Source organism: Sus scrofa, chromosome 15 (assembly GCF_054392235.1).
Source record: "Sus scrofa isolate SSC_HxYL_T2T_F1_AM1 chromosome 15, Sscrofa_HxYL_maternal_Yorkshire_Landrace_v2.0, whole genome shotgun sequence".
NCBI lineage: Eukaryota > Metazoa > Chordata > Mammalia > Artiodactyla > Suidae > Sus > Sus scrofa.
Window position 1 is genome coordinate 123,541,021 of NC_139397.1, and position 25,157 is coordinate 123,566,177.

At 45.3% G+C, this 25,157-nt stretch overlaps 1 long non-coding RNA gene across 4 annotated transcripts in view; it reads right to left on the reverse strand.

Moving 5' to 3' along the window:
• LOC146396103 (uncharacterized) overlaps nt 1–25,157 on the reverse strand; it is a 76,666-nt gene that overhangs the window by 27,955 nt on the left and 23,554 nt on the right. For 2 of the 4 annotated variants that reach the window (XR_014829113.1, XR_014829111.1), the window contains 2 exons: nt 4,658–4,723; nt 2,559–2,707 (listed from right to left, as the gene is read on the reverse strand). The exons of 1 other annotated variant lie outside the window; for it this stretch is intronic. This is a non-coding gene — a long non-coding RNA (uncharacterized LOC146396103). The remainder of the gene's footprint in view (nt 1–2,558; nt 2,708–4,657; nt 4,724–25,157) is intronic. One more of the 4 variants, XR_014829112.1, reaches the window with a different exon arrangement.

Genomic DNA, 25,157 nt, shown 5'->3' on the forward strand with positions numbered 1-25,157 from the left:
TCGCTGAAGTCTGGACATTCCCCGGACTTGGCAAGGCAGCCGGATGATTCCTCAGTGGCTGCTCCCTCTCTTCCATCCCGACCCACAGGGCTGTCCTCCTGGACCGGCTGGCTGGTCTGCTCTGCACCTGTCATGCTGCAGCACAGAGCATGGGTGGGCACGCGCGCCCACACGGCTGCCTCGCTGAGCAGAGCCACATGCTCCTCCTCCCCCGTGCTGCTCGGCTTCACTCAACTAATTTGAAACAGTGATCCTGACACCAGAAAATGCTCTAATCCTGCTCTGTGGCCCAGGCTGCTCCGCCCAGGGGAGGGACCTACCCAGCTGCAGCAAAAAACCATCTACCCAGTTGATTCATTCATCACAGCCTGCCCTGGGTTCGATGGCTTTGTCCAGGTCCTGCAGGAGGTGACATTCTGGCTAGAAGACCTGCACAGTTCTGTCATCTCCCTGCTCTGGCTGATCCATCAGCTGGTCACCCACATCCCACCCCAGGTCCTTCATGGTTCCTTCGGAGCAGAAGGGATCTTGTGCTCACTTCCACCAGATCAGCCATGCTCACGTGTCAAGTGGATCTGGGAATTTTATCAGGAATGCAGATCACTGGATCCAGGGATTCTGACTCAGTAGTTGGGGATGAGTCCTAGGAATCAGCATCTTTTTTCTTTTTTCTTTTTTGGCTGCCCCGAGGCATATGGAGTTCCTGGGACAGGGATCAGATCCAAGCCACACTTGCAACCTAAGCTGCAGCTGCAGCAATGCTGGATCCTTAACCTACTTGGGCCAGGGCTGGGGGTGGAAACTGAGTCCCAGCACTCCCAAGATGCTGCCAATCCCGTTGCACCACAGGGGGAACTCCGGAATCTTCATTTTTAATAAGTACCCACCCCAGGGGATTCTGATGCTGTGATCCAGGCCTCCAGCTCGAAAAACCACCACAAAAACCCGGAGCACCACAGGCCAAAGACCAAGGCAGGCATCTTGTTTCCCATGGTTCCCTCCGCTTCTGACATGATGTTTGCCCTCAGCAAACACCTGAACTGGGTGAATGATTGGCCAATGGCAGCAAGAGAGGTATCCTGGTTCCCCGAGGGCAGTGAGTAATGGGCCCATCCTTCCAGAATAATGTGGGAGCGTGTAAATAGAGCAGCAGTTTGTACCCTTCAACTTGGCAAATCCTCCTGGGAGGAATATGCATCAAAAGTATGATAGGAAAGGTGAGAACATTGTAATTTACATGAAAGGCAATTTGGGATCACCCAGACATCAGCCAATAGAAAGATGGCTAGGGTGCCTGTGATGTTTTCTCATGAAAGGGTCCTACCCGGGCAGCTGGTGTACGTGAAATGATGCAAATGAGTGAAGCAGCGCCCCTCTCGGACTGTTCCCACTGAGCAAGGGTGTGCACAGATGAAGCTTGAACATGCACATGACACGTTACGTGTGGTTAGTGGTTAATGTTCGTTTGGTTCTTTTTATGTTTAAAGCAGCTCACATTGATATGAACTAAATAAAAGCCGGGGAGGCTGCAGCCACGTGGCTGGCCCAGAGCTCCTGGTAAACATCTGAAGCAAATGATGGCAAGAGGCAGAACGCTGGGCTCAGAGTAAAAACAGCAGAGCCTGCACGTGTTGGTCTTGACAGACAGAGGAAATCACTCGCAGCTGCTGGGTAGGCTCCTTGCTGGCTCCTCCCTCTGGCTCCCCACGTGGCTGGCTCAGGGCTGGGGCGGGGTCCTCCCTCCCTACCCTCCCTCAAGCCCTGGATCTGCATAACCCAGGGTACCCCTGGGCTGGTCCAAGAGGAAAAACACAGGACCTGGGTCCTCAAGAGGCACTCCTGTGCCCCGCCCTTCCCAGCATGGTCCTTCCCAGGGCCCCTCAGACATGCAGCCGGAGACTCGGTGCAGGTCCTACAAGAACCAAAGAGCATAATCCCGAGAGTGCCTGACCGGACCGGTCACACCCTGCAGGTTTCAGGCCATTCTCTCTCCCGTCACCTCCATTTTGGAGGTTATTCCTCAAGCGTCTTGGGTTAAATGGAGACATTGCAAGAGCCAAGCTGTCAGGAGGCTGCCTTGCAGGGGATCCCAGAGAAAGGCTGGCCAGAAAGGTGCCTTTGGGGAGGTGAAGCAGGAAAAGCAAGGAGAATATGGTTTCTGCAAGACTCAGCAGCCTGATCAGGCCAAGCAGCGTGAGTGGTGGCATCTTTCCCCACCGCCAAAGAAAGAGGCAGCCAAAGAGACAGTGTATTTAAGCACCCTGGCTTTGGTGCTAGTGCCTTGGAAAACAAAGCCAAATGTCACAGGTTCCAAAGCCAATGGCCGGCTCACAGCACTTGGATTATTGCCCTGGGAAGGAAGTACCGGCTTTCTCTTTTAAACGAGGAGAGGGTGTAATGGGTTCAACACTATCCATAGGTCTCGTGGGGGTTCCCTTTAACCATTCCTGGAGCAGGACAGCGAGGCAGCATAGAGATGCTGGACTCAGGGACCTGGCAGTTGGGGGCACAGACCATGGCCGCAGCCAAAAGGACAAAGACAGGGCACTGTCACTCACCACGGGGCCACAGGCCTCAGCTTTACTTGCCCCCAGGGCAGTGCCTGCTGGAAACAGCCATGGAGACCCCAGACGATCTGTAATGGAAGGGGCCGTTCTGCTCAGCAAAATCCTGCCCAGTGTTTGACGACCTCACCAGACAGTCAGTCCTGCAGAAGAAAACCTATTTATAATTTATCTGAGCCTGGATCTTAGCTTGGATTTACATACAAACCCCAAGCATTTTTTGCATGGTTTTAATATCACTGAATGCTGAAAATGCACTTAACGTGTAAATCAAGGAAAGATTTACTTTTTTCTGTTATTCATTGAGGTGAAATTCACATAACATAAATTAACAATTTATGCTGCCAGAGTGTACAATTCAATGCACTAAGGGCAGAAATACTTGCTCACATTGTCATGCAATCACCACCTCAGTCTAGTTCCAAAACATTTCATTTCCCTAAAAAAGAATCCTGTACCCCCATTAGCAGCTCCTTCCTGACCTCTAGCCACCTACCCATCCACCCACCTGACTTCAACCCCTGGCAACCATCTACCTGCTCTGTGTCTCGATGCATTCACCTGTTCTGTATGTTTTGTCTCATTTCAGTGGAATGATACGGCATGTAACCTTTTGTGTCTGGTTTCTGTTTGCAAGGTTTATCCATGTTGTAGCAAGCATCAAGGTTTTGTTCCTTTTTATGACTGAATAATATTTCATTGTACATATACTCCAGATTTTGTTCATCCATTTTTTTTTTTTTTTGATACCAGGGTTGTGTCCACCATCTACTATTGTAAGAAGTGCCACTATGAGCATTCACATACAGGTGTTTGGTTGAATACCTGTTTTCAATTCTTTTGCACATATAACAAGGAGCCAGATTGCTGATCATACAGTAATTTTTTTTTGTCCTTTTAGGGCCACGCCTGAGGCATATGGAGGTTCCCAGGCTAGGGGTCAAATTGGAGCTGTAGCCACCAGCCTACCCCACAGCCACAGCAATGCCAGATCCAAGCTACGTCTATGACCTACACCAGAGCTCACAGCAACACTGGATCCTTAACCCACTGAGCAAGGCTAGGGGTCAAACCTGCGTCCTTGTGGATCCTAGTCAGATTCATTTCCACTGAGCCACGACGTGAAGTCCCTCACACAGTAATTCTATATTCAGCTTTTTGAGGGATCTGTAGTTTGTTTTGTATGAAGCTCTAGCAAAAGCTGCCTGTCGTTTTTGAAAGTCACCCGGTTGATGACCATGCCTCCATCAAGTCTACTTTTGTGGCTGTGGCAGGCACGGTGACTGACAAGCAGGGGCCATCACCTGCCTATGTTTTTTGTTACATCCAAGCATTTACACACTGGAAAATATTTATTTTTGTTTTATGTTATATCCAGGTCATCATATTAATTTTTTAATAATTTGTTTTGGTTAGAATCTATTATCTATAGAGGATATAGGATAAGGAGCATTATATGCCTTTTCTAAAGAGGAGTTTTGTCTGGCAGAGTTGAGAATCACTACTGCAGTGTCTTAGTCTGTTTGAGCTGTTAGAATACTGTAGACGGGTGGCTTATGAACAACAATGTATTTCTCACAGTTCTGGAATCTGGGAAGGCCAAGATCAAAGCACCAGCAGATTCCATGTCCAGTGAGGCCTCACTTCCTGCTTCATTGATATCTGTCTTCTCCCATAAGAGGGTTTTCTGGGGTCTCTTTTCTACAAGCACTAGTCCCATTCATGATCTAATCACTTCCCAAAGCCTCCAACTCCAAATACCATTACACTGGGGGTTAGGTTTCAACACAGGAATTAGCAGGTGGGAGGTAGAGACATTCAGTCTACAGCACAGAGGGTGTTGAACTGCATGCCAGCACTTTGCATCTGAAGAATCAAGATGACGTTGCCGTTGGAATTGCTGGCCAGATCAGTGTATACACATTTTGGCTGACCACATGCTGTGGTTTCCATTGCCTATAGCCCAAAAGGGACAGGGGTGACAGCCTTGAAACAGAGAACTCCTAAGTCACGGGGGATAACATTCCTGGCGAAGGTCTTGGACAATATAGAATCGACATAACATTATTTCTGCCTGGACGGGGAGTACTTACAGGTGCCTCTTCCTAGAAGCGGATCTTTTCCACCAAAGGCTGGGTAATAATCGCCTCACTCGCCTGCTATATAGAAAGAGAAGCTAGTCACAAATAATAAAGCGGCAGAGAATTTTGAGAGGATCAGCCTCCTTAAATTTCAGCCACGGATCGGCACAGCAGTAAATTAGAAACAGGGAAAGATGGAGCTGTAAAATAGTTGATGAAAACACTGTGCTTAAAATATCATCCTACTCACTAAATTCATGACCGTGGTTGCTTCTGCGGTGTGGGAGAGGGAAATTTGATCAAAAGATACTTCTACTTTCTCTGTAATGTTTTATTTCTTTTATTAAAAAAATCCTTGGAGAAAATAGATTAGCATGTTGATATTTGTAAATTCTTAGAAGTGAGGATGTGGATATTGGTTATATATTCTCTGTAAACTTCTATATTTTCCCTCAAAATCAGATATATGATAGATGATAGGTAGATAGGTGATAGATAGATGAGAGATAGATATGTAGATAGATAATATGTAGATAGGTGAGTAGGTGGGTTGGTACATAGATAGATAGGTAGATAGATAATCTTAGAGCAATTCTAGACAGAAACTGAGCATTCTCAGTAGTTTACATAAAACCCCTAAATGTCTGGGCATCTATCCAGAGAAAACCACGACTCGCAAAGACACATGTACTCCAATGTTCATTGCAGCACTATTTGCAAAAGCCAAGGCATGGAAACAACCTAAATGTCCATCGACAGAGGAGTGGATCAAGAAGATGTGGTACATATACACAATGGAATATTACTCGGCCATTAAAATGAATGAAATACCAGCATTTTTAGCAACATGGATGGCCCTAGAAATTATCATACTAAGTGAAGTCAGCCATACAATGAGACACCAACACCAAATGCTTCCACTGACATGTGGAATCTGAAAAAAGGACAGACTGAACTTCTTTGCAGAGCAGATGCTGACTCACAGACATTGAAAAACTTATGGACTCTGGAGGAAACAGTTTGGGGGGTGGGGGATATGCTTGGGTTACGGGATGGAAATCCTGTAAAACTGGATTGTTATGATCGTTATATAACTACAGATGTGATAAATTCATTTGAGTAATTAAAAAAAAAGAAAAAAAAAACCTAAATGTGACCAATCTAACCCAAACCAACAAATGAGGACCACAGAAAAGTGAAAATATAGCATCAGGATATTAAAAGGAGAGGAGAACTAGTGAGGCCCTTTCCTATGACCCCCTTTGCAGTTTGGAGAAAGATTCCAACAGTTCACCCTTCCTATATGATGAGGGGCATTAGTGCCAGAGCCATATGCAATAGTAATCTTGTTTGTTCTGTTTACAGACATTTAAATTATTGTTTTGTACTCTGTGTCTAGATGGGTTGGTCATCTCAATTAATCTTTTATGTTCTCTGATTGGCATTGCACGCAAGAGAACTTTTCCAAGCATTGCTTAAGATAAATATGAGGCCAGGTGGGACCCAACTGACATTTCAGCTAAGAGTCTGATGCTTAAGAGAGGCAGCCATAAAATGCCTGTGGTGGATTAAATACAACCACAGATTCTTTGCTTCTCCTCTCATCAGCAAGGTGACGTGTATTTCCCATCCCCCTGGAACTTAAGCTGGCCATGACTTGCTTGACTGATAGAATTCAGAGGCAATGCCGTTCTAGAACTTCTAAGGCTAGGTCATAGATGCCTTGTAGCCTCCACCATGACTCTTAGAACAGTCAATCTGGAAGAAGCCAACAACCACGCAAGTCTGACTACTCTGAGACTGCCATCCTGTGAGGGAGCCCAAGTTAATAGAGGGAGCCCAATGAGCAAACATGCCATGCAGAGAGAAAACCACGACCAGCCCAGTTTCTCTGGCCATTCCAACCCAAGCACCAGTCATGGAAGAGAAGAGACCCCAGCAGATGAGACATGGGAAAAAACTGAGAAGCTCCAAGGATAGCTGAGGTCATAGCCTCAGATATATGGCCCCATTTAAACTGTCCCAACCAGGAGTTCCTGTTGTGGCACAGCGGAGACAAATCCAACTGGTAGGAATCCATGAGGATTCAAGTTCGAATCCTGGTCTTGCTCAGTGGGTTAAGGATCCAGCATTGCAGTGAGCTGTGGTGTAGGTCACTGAAATGGCTCGGACCCCAAGTTGCTGCGGCTATGGTATAGGCTGGCAGCTGTAGATCGGATTTGACCCCTAGCCTGGGAACTTCCATATGCCACAGGTATGGCCCTAAAATGCAAAAAAAAAAAAAAGTCCCAAACATCCCCAGCCATTGAGCCATCCAATCATCTTGGCACAGCAATGAGCTCTTTTCAGTGAGCCTCGTCCCAGTTCCTGACACACAAAATCCTGATCATAGTAAATGTTTAACCCCATTCAATTTTACATTTTCCCCCCTCATAAATTGATCACAAGAACACTGCCATGACCTGAACAGTGCCTAGAGATTTAACTGCTGCCTGCATGGGCAGGAATTCACATGTACCTTAATTATCCAACCTACTGCCAATGTGAAAACAGACATTTTCTTGACTTGCAAATGATTATACACTTTTGTGGTTTATTTATATCTTGTCTTGTTGTTTTCATTTTGTTATTTATATATCAAGGACAAAGGCCAAGATTTGTTCCAAGGACAGGTGTTCCTTGGGGATGAGAGGAGGGCAAAAAACTCCATGGTTTCTAAAAAACAGAAAAGCTGGGAAATGCTGGGAAATCAAAATTAAATAGGTTTCGCTCTTAGAAGACTCTTCAAAGCTATTAGTATACAAACATACTTTGCTAATTGTCAAGATGAAAGCAGAAGATGACCAAGGGGGAAGAGGGAGGGAGTGGGATGGATTGGGAGTTTGAGATGGGTAGAAGCGAACTATTACAATTAGAATGGAGAAGCAATGAGGTCCTACTGTATAGCACAGAGAACTATATCCAGTCTCTTGGGACAGACCATGATAGAAGATAAGAAGATATAAAAAAGAGGGGAGTTCCCGTCATGGCGCAGTGGTTAACAAATCCGACTAGGAACAATGAGGTTGTGGGTTTGATCCCTGGCCTTGCTCAGTGGGTTAAGGATCTGGCATTGCCGTGAGCTGTGGTATAGGTCAAAGATGCGACTTGGATCCCTTGTTGCTATGGCTACGGTGTAGGCCGGAGGCTACAGCTCTGATTAGACCCCTAGCCTGGGAACTTCCATATGCCTCGGGAGTGGCCCTAGAAAAGGCAAAAAGACAAAAAAAAGTGGGGAGGATGTGTGTGTGTGCGTGTGTGTGTGTGTGTGTGTGTGTGTGTGTGTGTGTGTGTGTATGACTGGGTCACTATGCTCTACAGCAGAAATTGGCACAGCATTGTAAATCAACTATAATTTTTTTTTTTTTTTGCTTTTTTTCAGGACCACATCTGCGAGGCATATGGAGGGTCCCAGGCTAGGGGTCAAATTGGAGCTATAGCTGCTGGCCTACACCACAGCCATGGCAACGTAGGATCTGAGCCATGTCTTCCACCTACACCACAGCTCATGGCACCGCCAGATCCTTAACCCACTGAGTAAGGCCAGGGATCAAACCCACAACCTCATAGTGACTGGTCAGATTCATTTCCACTGCACCACAGCAGGAACTCCCTAATTTTTAAAATGCATTTAAAATCACCACTGTTAAAAAAAAAAAAGAGCATGGAGTTCCCGTCATGGCTCAGTGGTTAACGAATCCCACTAGGAACCGCGAGGTTGTGTGTTGGATCCCTGGCCTCGCTCAGTGGGTTAAGGATCCAGCATTGCCGTGAGCTGTGGTATAGGTCGTAGATGTGCCTCGGATCCTGCATTGCTGTGGCTGTGGTATAGGCCAGTGGCTGCAGCTCCAATTGGACCCCTAGCCTAGGAACCTCCATATACCATGGGTGCAGCCCTAGAAATGACTAAAAAAAAAAAAAATAGCAGAAGGTGAAGCACTTCTCCAAGCCTGTTAGATCATGGTAAAGATATTTGGATCCCTTGTACCATCTTGCAGGATCAGCACTTCACTGAATAACACCCCTTGGACAGAGTGTAGGAGCCACTTGCCCATGCTGGTGTTTCTGTCTTGGTTTACAACCACGTGCAGATGAGTTCACGTGGCTCTGGAAGCGCAGCTCCCAGCAGTGCCCTCTGGGAGTCACACATATGAAATGAGCCTTTTGAAAGAAGCCAAAGGACGATGCCGAGATGACATTCGGTGCATGCACCCAGACAAGGCCCCATTCTTACTAAACCTCGCATCTCTTCTATCAGTTATTGCCATGTTGACAGTTAAAACGTTTTACCAACACCCCTGGAATTATCAAGACTGGGAGAGAAAAGGAAAACAAGGGAAATGATCACGTCGTAGTCAACCTTGTCATTGCTTTAAAAAAAAGTCATTTTGCTTTTGATTCCAGGAAGCACACGCTAGGAAATATTCACCAGGCTCTCACTTGACCCCCATAGAACTGTCCTTTTTATGTCATCAAATGGACTTCGTGATTAGTTCTGCCCATGGCAGCTGGCCAAGTGCCCAAACGGTGCCTGAGGCCGGGCCAAGTGTTTCTTCCACCAATTTGAGCTGTCAAATCCACTCCTTTTCCTGGGTTAGTACCACAGTCCAGTCATCCTCAAAAGAGATATTTCCTGAGAGCCGAGGCTCATGTGCTCCCTAGGATCCCATCCAGGTGGAGCTCAGCACTGCTCTGACACAGGCGGCAACCACACAATTAGAAATTCCGAAAAGCAAACTCAGCCTCCCCGCACTGGGACCTTTCCCACTCTCAGTGCTTATTCCCAGGGACGAGAGGCTGTCTGGCCATGTTTTTCTATGTTTCCCACCATCGGGATTTAGACAAACATGGGGATGTTCCTGCCCTGGTCACAGACTCCATAGCTTGAGGGGGTGGTCTATGAACTTGGGGTGCTTAGTCTCATATTTTACATGCCCCCCCGCTCCCGATCACACTGGATTGTGATTAGCCATCTACACAGGCGTATGCGCCAGTGGACCTGCTGTAACACTAGAAAGCCTCCTGTTTACCCCACATGCCCAGCACCTGGCAGAAGGCCACCTGTCGGCTGCCTCACACAGGCTGGAAGGAGAAAGGTAAAAAGATGAAGAAAAAAGAACAAGTGTCAACCACATCCAACTCCTTTTATTTATCATGAAAGAAAGAAAATATCTATCTGTTCTAAAAATCCACCCACTAGACTATTTTTATAGCTTATGATCCAAGACCCAGTCTCTTAGCCATCCCCTAAGTAAAGGAATCTGTACCAGGAAGGAGAAGATTTTTTTTTTCTGGCTTTTTAGGGCTGTACCTGCAGCACATGGAGGTTCCCGGGCTAGGAGTCCAATCGGAGCTATAGCTGCCAGCTTACCCCACAGCCACAGCAACACAGGATCCGAGCCGCATCTGCAACCTACACCACAGCTGGATCCTTAACCCACTGAGTGAGACCGGGGATTGAACCCGAGTCCTCATGGATACTAGTCTGATTAGTTTCCTCTCTCCCACAACTGGAACTCCAGCAGGGAGATTTTTAACCAGACCCTTGCTTACCCTAAACAAAATAGGTTTCCTTAGCAAGCAAGAAGGGAGAATCATTGGATCAGCTACCAGTGTCTGACATTGGTCAAAATGAAAAGACCAGGTCTCTTTTTATTCATAAAAATAAATCCATAAGGTTTTTTAAAAGATGTGCTTGGGCATTTCTATCCACAGGTGAAGACGCCTTAATTTTATTTACCTACTATTCCACTGAGAAATTCTCATAGTCCTCTGGCCTATGGACGCGCAGAGGGGGTTCTTTTTAAATAAATCACTCCCCTGTCAGAAATTGAGCCCAGCCCCTACCTGCTAGGGCTCCTTCATGAATCACCAGACCACATCCCCTTCCCTTTATTTGCCTGTGTTGTGTTGCAAATTAAGTTTAAAAGACACTTAAAAGACATTTTTATTCCCAAAGAAAATTTAAAGAATAGAGTGCCCCCACAGCCACCACCCAGGATAAAGGACTCTAGCTGCTGTCATGCCAGGAGGGCTTAATGACAGTGTTGGATGTGTGTGTGGACAGCCCAGGCTCCCTTCAAAGTTGTCTCTCTGAATGGGCTTCAAGATGTTTTGACTATTATCTGTTACAAAGAAACTCACCATTAATTGCATATTGTCACAGCTCCTAGTCCAGGGTAACTGTTAGCCCAACAAAGCAGTCTCTTCTTGGGGAAGGGGAGGCGGACACGGCTGAATCTTTTCCCAGCGGGTGGCTAGTTTTCTCTAAGTCCCTCTGGGCTCCCTGCCTTCAGTTTTCGTGCATAAAATCCAGGGAAAGAGCCATTCTCTGTGCAGGACTTCAGCTCTTTTCCAGCCAGGAGTTAGGACAACTCATCCCAGGATCTGTTGGGCAAGTGCAGTCACAGGAAGAGCATCTCTCAGCAAGGTTTGTGGTGGACACCTGGGACCCAGGGGCATTAAGGCTGCAGAAGCCCCAGGTAGCTGAGATGGTGCTGGTGATGCTTCCCAGCCTCTGTCCTGTATCCCTTCCACCCTCTGTGTGACCTGAGGCTGGAGAAAGTGGGTTCAGGGGGAGGCTCGTGGGTAAGGGGGTCCAGGAGAGGTGAAGCCGAAGTAGAATGGAAATGTTGAACGTTCTTCATTGGAAGAGTTTAGGATTAGCATATGCACACCACTATATATTCAGTAGATAACCAACAAGGACCTACTTATAGCCCAGGAAACTACTCAATATTTTGTGATAAGCTATAAGGGAAAAGAATCTGAAAAAAATAGACATATAACTATATGTGATCTGTATATAATGGAATCACTCTCTACATCTGAAACCAACCCCACATTATAAATGAACTATACCTCAATAAAGTAAACAAATAGATAAATTTTTACCTTCTTAATTGGAGGACATTAATACTCAACTCCAAGAAGAAAGCAGCAATGGCATTATTGTATCAGGTTCAGAAATTTTTTTCCCATTTATTTATTTATTTTGGGGGGTGCCAACCCAAGGCATAAAGAGTTCCTGGGCCAGGGATCAGATCTGAGTCGCCGTTGTGACCTATATCACAGGTTTGGCACACCAGATACTTAACCCACTATACTGGGTGGGGGATCAAACCTGCGTCACAGTGCTGCAGAGATGCCACCTATTCCATTGCACCACAGCAAGAACTCCCAGGTTTGGGAGATTCATTCCATGCTGACAAATTCAGGGAGTTGAACCAACTGGACCCATAATCCATTCCCTACACCCCCATGGATTGCTCTTCTGAAAACATGGATCCAATCACTTCCTTCCCCTCCTTATTCACCTCCAAAGACTCCCAGGGCCCACTAGACAAAGCACATAACTTTCCGCCTGGCCTGAGAGTCCTTATACAGATGGGACCAGCCTACTCTTCCAGGCTGGTCTCCAGCCACCTTGCCACAGCCACACTGGAGCCGCCATAGATACAGTTCCCATGGTCAGTGCACTTTCATGCCTTCCGACCTTGGTCCACGCTGTCCCCTCTTCCCAGAATGCCTTCTCTTCCTTCTTGTCTAAGAATTCTTGTTATGCTTCAGGACTCAGTTTAAATGCCCCCTCCAATGCAAAGCTTGTCCCCAGCCCTCTTGCAGAATTCATCTTACCTCCTCGGAACTCAATGCATTTTGCTCTACTCAACTATGCCACTAATCATATTGTGTCATCATCATGTTTATATTTCCTCTGCTAGGTTGGAAGGTGATTTTATTTTATTTTATCTTATTATTTTTTTTTGTCTTTCTGTCTTTTCTAGGGCCACACCCATAGCATGTGGAGGTTCCCAGGCTAGGGGTCTAATCGGAGCTGTAGCCACCAGCCTACGCCAGAGCCACAGCAACGCGGGATCTGAGCCGCGTCTGCAACCTACACCACAGCTCACGGCAAAGCCAGATCCTCAACCCACTGAGCGAGGCCAGGGATCGAACCCACAACCTCATGGTTCCTAGTCAGAGTCATTTCCACTGAGCCATAATGGGAACTCCTGATTTCTTCTCAGCAGGAGTTGCATCTAATTGGCTGGCGTAGCTCAATTATCCAGTAGAGGCAGAAGGAGAAGTAGAATATGTTAGACGATGGGAACAAAAGTGGACAGACAGATGGATAGATGGATGGATGGACAGACAGTTTGTACTACATTGGTATCTCATGCTGTTAAAGAGGATCCCCCAAGCCTATGAACTAGAAGAAATCTGTAAATAAAGAATCAGTGAACTCAACGACGATCCCAGTCCTTGTACCTTTATAGGTCCCAATGTCCCTCTCTAATAAATAAGGAAGGCATTTCCTCCTCTAATGTTCTATGAGTCAGTAAGTCTAAACCATGGCCATCCAGTTGAACTTTCTACTGGAATGGAAATTTTCTAAAATTTGTTCTACCCAGTAAAGTTGCCATTAGTCACACATCCCTATGGTTTACTTGAAATGTGACTGGTGCCACTTAGGCACTGAATTTGTAATTTTAACTAATTTTAGTTTTATATTAAAATAGTGGCAGATGGCTAGTGGCTACCATAGTGGACAACACAGGTGTAAACAATTACTCAGTGTTTTACCTCCGGGTACTGCTGCTTAATACCATGAAAAACATTACTTTTCAGGCTCAAACTGCACAGATTCTTGTCCAGGTAACAAAGACACCTATGTTGGGTGAAATAAGAGATGTTCTACCCTCTCTCACATCTCAACTAAACTTAACTCTTCCACTGATCTTGTCCTATCCTATCTCACCCACCTGGCTTGAACTCATTCAGAATGATAAGGATCAGCCCAAAAATGCCCAGTCAATAGATGTAATCCACTGGTGATTCACAAAGGCAGCCGCTGGTAATATACTGGGATGAATACCAGAGGAAAAGGATACATTAGCTATTGCAGTGTACCAAGTGCGAGAAATATGGCAGCAGTCATAATTAGGAGACCAATGTTGGCTACTATGATGCTCTGAAAAAGTATTTTTTAAAAATCTGAGAGGTGAGTTCCCATTGCGGTGCATCAGAAACGAATCCGACCAGTGTCAGTGAGGATGCGTGTTCCATCCCTTGCCTCGCTCAGGACCTCGTTTTAGGACTTGGGTGTGGCCCTAAAAACCCAAACAAAAAACAAAAAACAAAAACCTGAGAGGATTAATACCTACAATAAAACAAGTATTCACACATCTGACTCCCACAATTCTTCTCCAAAAGGGTTTTGTTTTTTTTTTGGTTTTTTTTTTTTTTTGGTCTCTTTAGGGTCACACCCATGGCATATGGAGGTTCCCAGGCTAGGGGTCGAATCGGAGCTACAGCCGCCGGCCTACACCACAGCCACAGCCACGTGGGATCTGAGCTGTGTCTACAGCCACACCACAGCTCACAGCAGCACCGAATCCTTAACGCACTGAGTGAGGCCAAGGATTGAACCCACATCCTCACAGACACTGCCTCAGATTCCTAACCCATTGAGCCACCATGGGAATTGAGTCTACTTTTTCATTTGTAAATTTTGTGAGACTTAATATTGATCAAGCATTTCTGGTGAAATTTTAACATCTGAATTGGGATGTACTGTAAGGATAAAACACACGCTGATACTCCCAAAAGACCGTAAAATATCTCCTTAATAGTGTTTTACATCTCTTACGTAGGAAAATGAAATATTGTTAACAACAGATGAGTTTAAAATATATTGCTAAAATCAATTTCACTGCTTTTTTACTTTTTTAATGTGGCTTTTTTTTTTTTTATCTTTTTAGGGCCACACCTGCGCCGTATGGAGGTTCCCATGCTAGGGGTCAAATTGGAGCTGTAGTTGCTAGCCTACACCACAGCAACAGCCACAGCCACAGCAGTGCCTGAGCCGAGGCATGTCTGTGACGTACACCACAGCTCACAGAAACACCGGATCCTTAACCCACTGAGGGAAGCCAGGGTTGGAACCTGCGTCCTCATGGATACTAGTCAGATTCGTTCCCACTGAGCCATGACAGGAACTCCTAATGTGGCTATTAAACATTTTAAAATTACACACATGACTCACATTGTATATGCAGTGGGAAGTATTGGTCTAAAAGATGCAGAAGATGTAATTTCAGTCGTATCTCCACTTAATTCAGCACTCTGAGCCCTGCAAAAACCAGACAGACCCTAGAGAATAACCATAGATACCACAGACTGAGCAGGTGGAGACCCCAAGAGCAGCCATCACATCAGGAGTGATTTCTCTCCTAGAGTTGATTAATAGTGTCCTGGGTTCGTGTAATGCAGCACTCGACTTGGCAAATGTGTTCATTCCCAACCCTGTCAGCAAAGATGCAGAAACAGATGCCATTCACATGGGATGGACGCCAGTCACATCAACAGTTTTGCCTCAGTGGACTCTGATCTGGTTCAAATTCTACATCTCTCTTCTGCCATGACGTTCGCCAGATAACCTTCCCAAGCCTTGATTTTTTTTTCCCATGCATAAAGTTAGATTAATTATATCTCCTTCATAGGATTATTCTGAAGGTGAACAAGAGCTAAATCTGTACAGGGTGCCTGACATAGAGAAAGTGATCAGTGAATATAGGTCCTTGTTCTCCTTAGTACCCAGAGAGAAAAACCTTAACCTACAAGATACCCAGGGCACTTACATGAAGGTAAAGAGGATGTTACCTTTATTTGGTTGTGATACATACTGGTGAGCCACTAATATATGTATCCATCTGCAAAAATATCTATATCAGTGGCTCTCAACCCTGGTTGCAACCGAGGTTACATAATAAAATTACCTCGGAGAGATATGGATGATCGGGCTCCAATCTCAGGGATTCTAGCTTAATTTATTTATTATTTTTAATTTTTTTAAGCTTAAAAAAATTTTTGTATTGTTATTTCCCCAATACAACTTTTTTTCTACTGTATAGCATGATGACCCAGTTACACATACATATATACACTCTTTTTTCTCATCTTATCATGCTCCATCATAAGTGACTAGACATAGTTTCCAGTGCTACACAGCAGGATCTCATTGCTTATCCACTCCAAAAGCAATAGTTTGCATCTATTAACCCCAAGCTCCCAATCCATTCTACTCCCTCCCCCTTCCCCTTGGCAACCACAAGTCTATTCTCCAAGTCTATGATTTTCTTTTCTTTGGAAAGTTTCATTTATGCCATATATTAGATTCCAGATAAGTGACATCATATGGTATTTGTCTTTCTCTTTCTGACTTATTTCACTCAGTATGAGAGTCCCTAGTTCCATCCATATTGCTGCAAATGGCATTATTTTGTTCTTTTTTATGGCTGAGTAGTATTCCATTGTGTATATATACCATGGGGTCTTCCTAATCCAATCATCTGTTGATGGACATTGGGGTTGTTTCCATGTCTTGGCTATTGTGAATAGTGCTGCAATGAACATGTGGGTGCATGTGTCTTTTTTAAGGAAAGTTTTGTCCGGGTATATGCCCAGGAGTGGGATTGCTGGGTCATATGGTCGTTCTACGTATAGATTTCTAAGGTACCTCCATACTGTTCTCCATAGTGGTTGTACCAGCTTACATTCCCACCAATGGTGTAGGAGGGTTCCCTTTTCTCCACACCCCCTCTAGCAAATGTTATTCATGGACTTATTAATGATGGCCATTCTGACTGGTGTGAGGTAGTATCTCATGGTAGTTTTGACTTGCATTTCTCTAGTAATCAGGGATGCTGAGCATTTTTTCATGTGCTCGTTGTCCATCTGTATATCTTCTTTGGAGAAATGTCTATTCAGATCTTTTGCACATTTTTCCATTGGGTTGTTGGCTTTTTTGCTGTTGAGTTGTATAAGTTGCTTTTATGTTCTAGAGATTAAACCCTTGTCAGTTGCATCATTTGAAACTATTTTCTCCCATTCTGTAAATTGTCTTTTTGTTTTCTTTTTGGTTTCTTTTGCTGTGCAAAACTTGTCAGTTTGATTAGGTCCCATTGGTTTATTTTTGCTCTTATTTCTGTTGCTTTGGGACACTGACCTGAGAAAATATTATAAGGTTGATGTCAGAGAATGTTTTGCCTATGCTCTCTTCCAGGAGTTTGATGATGTCTTGTCTTATATTTAAGTCTTTAAGCCATTTTGAGTTTATTTTCATGCATAGTGTGAGGGTGTGTTCTGGTTTCATTGATTTGTATGCAGCTGTCCAGGTTTCCCAGCAAAACTTGCTGAAACGACTGTCTTTTTTCCCATTTTATGTTCTTGACTCCTTTGTCAAAGATTAACTGACCATAGCTTAATTTAAACTTTAAAAATTATGCTTACTGCAGTTATTGGGAAGCTTTTAAATATGTTCTGAATAACTGGTCTGGAGTAATTTCTTTTCTTTTTCTTTTTCTTTTTTTTTTTTTTTTTTGGCTTTTTAGGGCTGCACTGAGGGCATATGGAGGTTCCCAGGCTAGGGGTCCAATTGGAGCTACAGCTGCCGGACTATGCCAGAGCCACAGCAATGCCGGATCTGAGCCATGTCTGCAACCTACACCACAGCTCACAGCAATGCCAAATCCTTTAACCCACTGAGTGAGGCCAGGGATCCAACATGAAAACTCATGGTTATTAGTCAGATTTGTTTCCACTGTGCCACAACGGGAACTCTTTTTCCATGTATTTTTAATAAGTTCTTCCAAGAGAGTCTAATACACAACCAGGGTTTAGAGCCACTTTTCTACCTGGGCATCTTGTCCTCAGTCTTGAGTCTGTGATCTCTGCTCCTGGCTGCCCTTCTCAATGAAAACTCAATGCTCAGGGGATAGTGGCAGCTGGTACGTTTGAGACCCTTGATAGGGGAGAGAAGCCATGGGCATTATTAGCCCTTCAAGTTGAAAGTAAGGAGATCCCTTGGCCCGCTGCTCTGCCTCCCTCACTTCTGGATATGTGATTCTGAGTGTGTTGTGGGGCCCATGGCTCGAGAAAGGCCCTGACGCATATTAATATAGAGGCCAGCCCAGCCGAGCCCAGGTGTGAACTGGCAGCTAATGCTGTTTGCTCTGAAACACAAGAACCCCAGTGTCAGCGTATTTGCAATACGTTTCAAGATTGGGTCAGGAGGGCAGGAGCTGATGATAAATTTTTATTAATTTATATATTTATTTGGCTTACTGGCACCTGTGAGATTTGGAGGGTTCTCAAGCAGCTGCTAGAAGATCGTCAGGTTACAGAGAACAGGCCCCCATGGAGAGGGAAGAAGATAGATGCCTGTTTTGACATTCTGTGTGGTCAACTCGTCCCCAGAAGATTCCCTTTGCCGCAGTGGAGTGAGGCACCAAGGGATGAGGCACAAGGTGCTTGTCATTGGCCTGTTGACTAGGACCGTGGTGGGGACCACCTCGGCACCAAGTAGCAAATCAAGTTTCCATTCGTGGTTAATTGTTCAGCTGAGTCATCACAGCTGCCTGGCACCCTGGGCGGGTGTGGTCGCTTACTCCCAGAGCCTGAATGACAGAGTGCATTCAAGGAGTTGCCAAGTCACCCTCCCTGAGCCCCCTGAGAGAGCTCAGGAAGGCAGCAAGGTCTTCGAGGGCAGGGACCAACTTCACACTGGCGACTTACGGCTAACATATGTTTCGCCTAGCTTTGGGAAAATGTGTAAGTCAGGCTACTTCTAATCTCTTCATGTTTTCATTGAAAATAGAAAATGCTACCAATTCTCACTAGAACCAGAAAACCTTAGCAATGGAAGGACCTGAGAGATGAACTACTCCAAGCTCCCATCCAATGCCTTTTGAGCCACCCTTTCCCCAGTGAGGCACCTACCTGTCTCTGCTCCATGGTCTTCTGTGATGGGGAACTCACCCATGGCCAGGTATGACTTGATTATCCAATGCCCATCCCCTCAAATGAGTGTCTTTATTACGGCTTCAGAAGATCTTGCACCAAAAACGGTGGTGCTGCTGAGGAAGTGAAGGCATATGTTGAGTCGCCTGGCCCCATGCAGGGGGCAGAGGGGCAAACAGATCTGGGCAGATCACGGCACAGGGCACAGGCTGGAGCTACTCACACTCTCATATTACTTCTCAGAAACCTAGAATGTCTCCCTGTGCACAGTGCAGATGGGGCTTTGTTTTCTTCTTCGGTTTGGCAGTTCTTTTTTTCCTCTTTTCTCCTCCCACTCCTTTGGCAACCACCACCAGTCCAATAGCACCAAAGACTTTGAGGACCCGGAACCCACCAGCCATCCTGCACAACATCTACTCCAAGCCCTAAGACGACACTACTTGCCCTCCGATAAAGGGTATGGACTTTGATGAGTTATAAAAAGCATGCGGTTTGGGGTGACTTGGGACTGTACCCAAAATCTAAACCTACCACTTACAGCTCTGTGCTCTGGGAGAAATGACTTAACGTCTGCATCTCAATTTTCTCATCTGCAAAATGAAGTTAATACCAATCTTCAAGAAGACAAAAAAGTGAAAGAAAATATGTGGACAATACAACATATCACAACAACAAATCCAAAGAGAAAAAACCTATGATGGCCTAAATAAAGACAGGAAAATATTTTGATAAAATTGAACACCTATTCATGATTAAAAAAAAGAAAGAGGTAAACTGGGAATGAAAATGGATTACTTTAACTGACAAAAGGTATCCACAAAATATCTACACTAAACTTCATGCTTAAGAGTGAAATAGTGAAAAATATGCCCATTATTACCATGGTTATTCAACATTATATTGGAAGTCCTTGCCAGAGCACTAAGGCAAGAAAAAAAATAAAGACTACTGCAACGGGAAAGGAAGAAATGCAATTGTCACTATTCAGAGTTGACATTATGGCCTAAATGAAAACTCCAAAATAGTTTAACAATAAATTATTAAAATTTATTTATTACAATAATTTATTAAAATTATTAAAACAATAAAATCTAGCAAGAATGCCAAAGACACAAATCAAAATGCAGGATTTCCTGTCACGGCGCAGCAGAAACAATCCAACTAGAAACCATGAGGTTGAGGGTTCGAACCCTGGCCTTGCTCAGTGTGTTAAGGATTTGACTTTGCGGTGAGCTGTGGTGTATGTAGGTCACAGACGAGACTCGAATCTGATGTTGCTGTGACTGTGGTGGAGGCACTTGGCTATAGCTCCGATTTGACCCCTAGCCTGGGAACCTCAATATGCCGAGGGTTCGGTCCTAGAAAGAGAAAAGAAAAACAAATCAAAATGCAAAAATCATTTGTTCTTTCTTTCTTCTTCTTTTTTTTTTTTTTTTTTTTCTCCTTAGGGCTGTACCTATGGCATGTGGAAGTTCCCAGGTTAGGAGTTGAATCAGAGCTGCAGCTGCCAGCCACAGCCACAACCACAATGATGTGGGATCTGAGCCAAGTCTGCCACCTACACCACAGCTCAGGGCAATGCCAGATACTTAACCTACTGAGCAAGGCCAGGGATCGAACCCACATCCTCATGGATATTAGTCGGGGTTGTTACCACTGAGCCACAACAGGTACTCCTAGTTTGTTATTTCTAAACACCAAGAACAAAAAAAATTTTAACTTTAAATACCATTTAAAATAGAACTGGAGTTCCCTAGTGGCCTAGCAGTTTAAAGATCTGGCATTGTCTGGAGTTCCCGTCGTTGTGCAGCGGTTAACGAATCCGACTAGGAACCGTGAGGTTGAGGGTTCTATCCCTGGCCTTGATCAGTGGGTTAAGGATCCCACGTTGCCGTGAGCTGTGGTGTAGGTTGCAGACTCGGCTCGGGTCCGTCGTTGCTGTGGCTCTGGCGTAGGCTGATGGCTACAGCTCCAATTCGACCCCTAGCCTGGGAACCTCCATATGCTGCTGGAGCGGCCCAAGAAATGGCAAAAAGACAAAAAAAAAAAAAAAAAAAAAAAAGATCTGGAGTTGTCACTGCTATGGCACAGGTTCGATCCCTGCCTAGGAACTTTTGCACTCTGCGGGCGTGGCCAAAATATAAATAAATAAAAATAAAATGGAATATAATCAACCACATAAAGTATTTAGAAATACAAGTAGGCATTTTGAATCCTCATCCCTACCCATTTTATTCTGCAGCAGCAAGTGACAAAAAACTCAGCCTGACTTTAACTATGTTCACACACACACACACACACACACAAACACACACACAGATGCACGCTCCACTTTGCTAATCCTGGCCAAGGGCTATGCCTAAGAAGGAACTGAGAGAGAAACATAATCACCACTTCTTGTTTCTGCCGCCTGGCTTCACGCACCTATCATTCAGCTCTGGTTGATAGTGTTTGAACCCAACACAAGACCAGGACTCAGACAAAGGTCAGGCCCGCCGAGCTCTGGGAGGAAGGTGGGCAGCAAGGTGGTTAAGAGGAAGAACCGAACCCCCCAGGAAAGCAGGCACAGGTTGAAACAATAGAAAAGAATATGAGTCAGGACTTCAATACCAGGCAAGTGTGGGTTCAGTTTTTCAGACCTGTCTTTTCCTACTTCTGTAACTTAGAGCAACTTGTATGATTTCTCCTGTGAGCAATAACTTGAGTCAATAACTTGGCTCAAAGTGACGTTCAGTCAAGATGAGCAATGAGGACGGCTGGGGTGAAGGTGGTGCAGGGATTACTTAGCAGGAGATACGACTGGAGTTCCCGTCCTGGCTCGGTGGTTAACGACTAGGACGCATGAGGATGCAGGTTCAATCCCTGGCCTTGCTCCGTGGGTTAAGGATCCTGCGTTGCGGCGGCTGTGGTGTAGGCTGGCAGCTACACCTCCGATTAGACCCCTACCCTGAGAACCACTCAGCCTCACACCCTCCTCCTTCTCTGCCCAGATTCAGGATCTTCAGAAGTGAATGTACTTTCCCAAGTACAGCAAAGGAGAAAAACACTATTTTGGGAAATGCACAGAATGTAACAAAACAAAAATGCTGAGTGCGATGGTGGATTCAATGATCTTATGCTGTCTCCCTCCCCATCCAGCCCATTTGCCAACAAGGGAATAATGTTTCAAATCTCAGAAAGTGTCACTGGTGGAGCAAAAGCCGCTATTGCATAAGGCAGGCCTGAGGGAGAGACCCGGCTCTATGCTGCCTCCTGGGTTAGACAGCATAGCTGGGGGCGGTTTTGATAGGTTAATAGCCTTCAGCTAATTGCCTTCTTGCTGCTCTCTCTGTTTTGGAGAAATAAATTAAAGGTGTTAAGCTGAAAAGAGTTGTAATTTATTTCCTTCTTCGTGTTTTTCTCTATTTTCCAAATTTTCTAGGACAGATAAGGATTACTTGCGAATAATCATTATCATTATTATCGTTATTATCAAGGAGAAATGTGACATGACATCTACAGCCACCTCCATGGCATCATTTCAAGTGCCCTGGGAAGCTTGCCCTTGCCTCCTGCAATTGCCTAAAATACTCTGACTGAGAATAAGAACGTTCTTCTCAATGAGCTAAAGCTGAAAGCTCAAAGGGCTGGACCAGAGGTGGGGGGGATGTGTCTATTTCATACCATGGGGTAAATGGCTAATATCTCACTGGGCTGCGCCCTGGGAAGGGGCTCTTTCATCTAGGGGTCCACTTTTCTCCAATCCCTGCCCCACAGACAGCCCTCTGAGCCAAGTGGCTGATGCCCCGCTCCTCTTTGCCTGACAATAAACTGGCACCCCATGACTGGTTCTGGAACCAGAGAGGCGATGCTATTACGGAAAACTGCTCTGTCTTGGCTCCAACAAAGGCACGAGTCTGGATTCTCTCCACAGCTTCAGAAAGGAATCAGCCTCACACCCACCTGGGTGAGGAACCTTAATGGCCCAGAGAAGTGACCTCGACTCTTCTTTGGGAGGCTGGGTGTTATGACTTCTTAGCCCTCTCTCATCCCCCCAGGAGATGCAAATGTGCAAATGTACCCCTATTCCTGGGAAGGGAAGAGGAGGCCATATATGGATCAGCAGCTGGAGTTAAGGCCCCATCAGGAACTCAGGATGTATGCAAACTCCTTCAGAACCAGCCTTTGCCTTTGCCTTGAGGGGGACCCCCCAGCGCTCCCAGTATAGCCTCCTGGGTGGTTCCTGGAGCAGCCGAGGGACAGAGCTGGAAGCTAACAAGCCCCAGCACCAAACCCCAGCTGCACCCCCCTCATGCAGGCCGCCTTGTCCAAGCACTCACAACACAGAGCTCCCAAGGGCCCCTCACTGGCACTGGGAGGACCACATTCTTGGCTGGATGCATCATTGCCATGATCTGTGAATTATTTTGCTGCCTTATTTCCTCCTTTCATGCAGACATGTTTACATCCCTGAACATAATGGAATCACAGATCAAGAACCTAAATGAATATTGGGTATGTATGTCTCATCAATTTTCTCCTCGGGTCCGCTGAGCTGCCAAGAAATAAACATTAAAAAATAACTAACAACTTTCCATCGTGGCACAGTGGAAACGAATCTGACTAGGAACCATGAGGTTGCAGGTTCAATCCCTGGCCTCACTCAGTGGGTTAAGGATCCAGCGTTGCCATGAGCCGTGGTATAGGTCGCAGATGTGACTCAGATCTGGCCTTGCTGTGGCTGTGGCTGTGGCTGGCAGCTGTAGCTCCGATTTGACCCCCCCCCCCCGGGAACCTCCATATGCCATGGGTTCAGCCCTAAAAAGACAAAAAAAATAAAAATAAAAATAAATAAATAAATAAATAAATAAATAAATAAATAAACAAACGAGCAACTAGAAACCTCATGCCAGGGGAGAAAAACTTAATCTTGGGTTTTGTGAGTTTCTGCTGACAGAGGAAAAGTGATAAAGGAACACAGAAAGAACAATGTTTCTACTTTTTAGTTTTAGACGTGTGCGTAAAACTTTATTACATACGTAAATAAGAGTAAATATACATCACTCTTTTTATTAGAGCCGGTTGAGGATGAGAGGGGGATAAATCCACAGGAAGAAGAGACACCTAGAACAATGAGATGGAACAGGCTGGGGCTGACTGTGGGGCACCCCAAAGATTTCCAAGGCACAGTCCACAGGGTGGTGGTGGGGTCACTGAGGGAGAGCGGAGGCTCTGAGAAGGAACAGAAAGGACAACAGCCAGAGGTGGAGCAACAGCGCCACCTTGCGTGTTATTTAGTTATTGGCGCTGAAGAGCTTTCGAATCCCGTTGCCTTTTCACTACCGTGGACACACTTTGCAGCAATTAAGAAAGAGGCCAGTGAAGCATCTTCGTTTTAGAAAACTTAGTGAGGATCAAACACAGTGGAAGGTAGGCCTGGCGATTTCCCTCGCTTTCATCCACCTCCTGCAAGTATCTGACTCTATTTTCCTTCCAAATGCCCAACTTCAGGGGCGCGCTCTGCAGCAGGGAGTGTTTCCGGGAGCCAAATCAACCACAAGCCCATCATAGGACACTGTGGCAGGGCAAGGGGCTGGCAGCCTGGGGGAAACGCGACAGAGATGGGAGCAGCTTGACTTGGCTTAGGATTAAAAGTAGGTTCTTTTCGAGGACAGTGTGGAATTCAGTCTTATTGATTCCTCCAGGGTTTCTGGTGTTGCGGAAGAGAGTCCTAGAAATATTTCCTTTTTGCTAGTTTATTGCTAGTCCTGAACATTTGATAACAGACTAAAGAACCATGTCTCCAATCAGTGGACTGGTATGGGGCCATTAAAAACAATGCTTAGTCACTGGATTCTAATCTGTGAGCTCTTCTGTGTTCATATGTTTTACTTCCAAAAAAAAAGGATTACATTTTAAAAAATGATACTGTAGGATCTACTGTGGGCAGATACTCTCTACTCAATGTTAAATTTTCAAAATTCCAATATGCACTGTGTTATGTACTTGAATGTTGCTAAGAAAGAAAATCTTTTTTTTTTTTTTTTTTTTTTTTTTTTGCTATTTCTTGGGCCGCTCCTGCGGCATATGGAGGTTCCCAGGCTAGGGGCTGAATCGGAGCTGCAGCCACCGGCCTACGCCAGAGCCACAGCAACGCGGGATCCGAGCCGCGTCTGTGACCTACACCACAGCTCACGGCAACGCCAGATCGTTAACCCACTGAGCAAGGGCAGGGACCGAACCCGCGACCTCATGGTTCCTAGTCGGATTCGTTAACCACTGCGCCACGACGGGAACTCCAGAAAGAAAATCTTATAGCGTCTCACCACAGAAAGTAAATGGTGATTTTGTGAAGGCACAGAAGTGTTAGCTAAGGCTGTGCTGGGCATCATTTTGCTGATTTGGTGGTCCTATAGAGAAGATCAGATCAACATGTATTCAGCGTTATAGGTCAATGACACCTCCATTAAACTTGGAGGAAATTGGAATGTCATTACGGTATGGATTTTTCTTCCTTACCCCCACTTTCATTTATTTTTTTAAGTTTTAATGAAGTATAGTTGATTTACAATGTTGTGATGATTTCTGCTGTACAACAAAGTGACAAAGCCACACACACACACATCCATTCTTTTTCAGATTATTTTCCCATACAGATGATCACAGAACAGTGGGTATTGTTTCCTGTGCTACA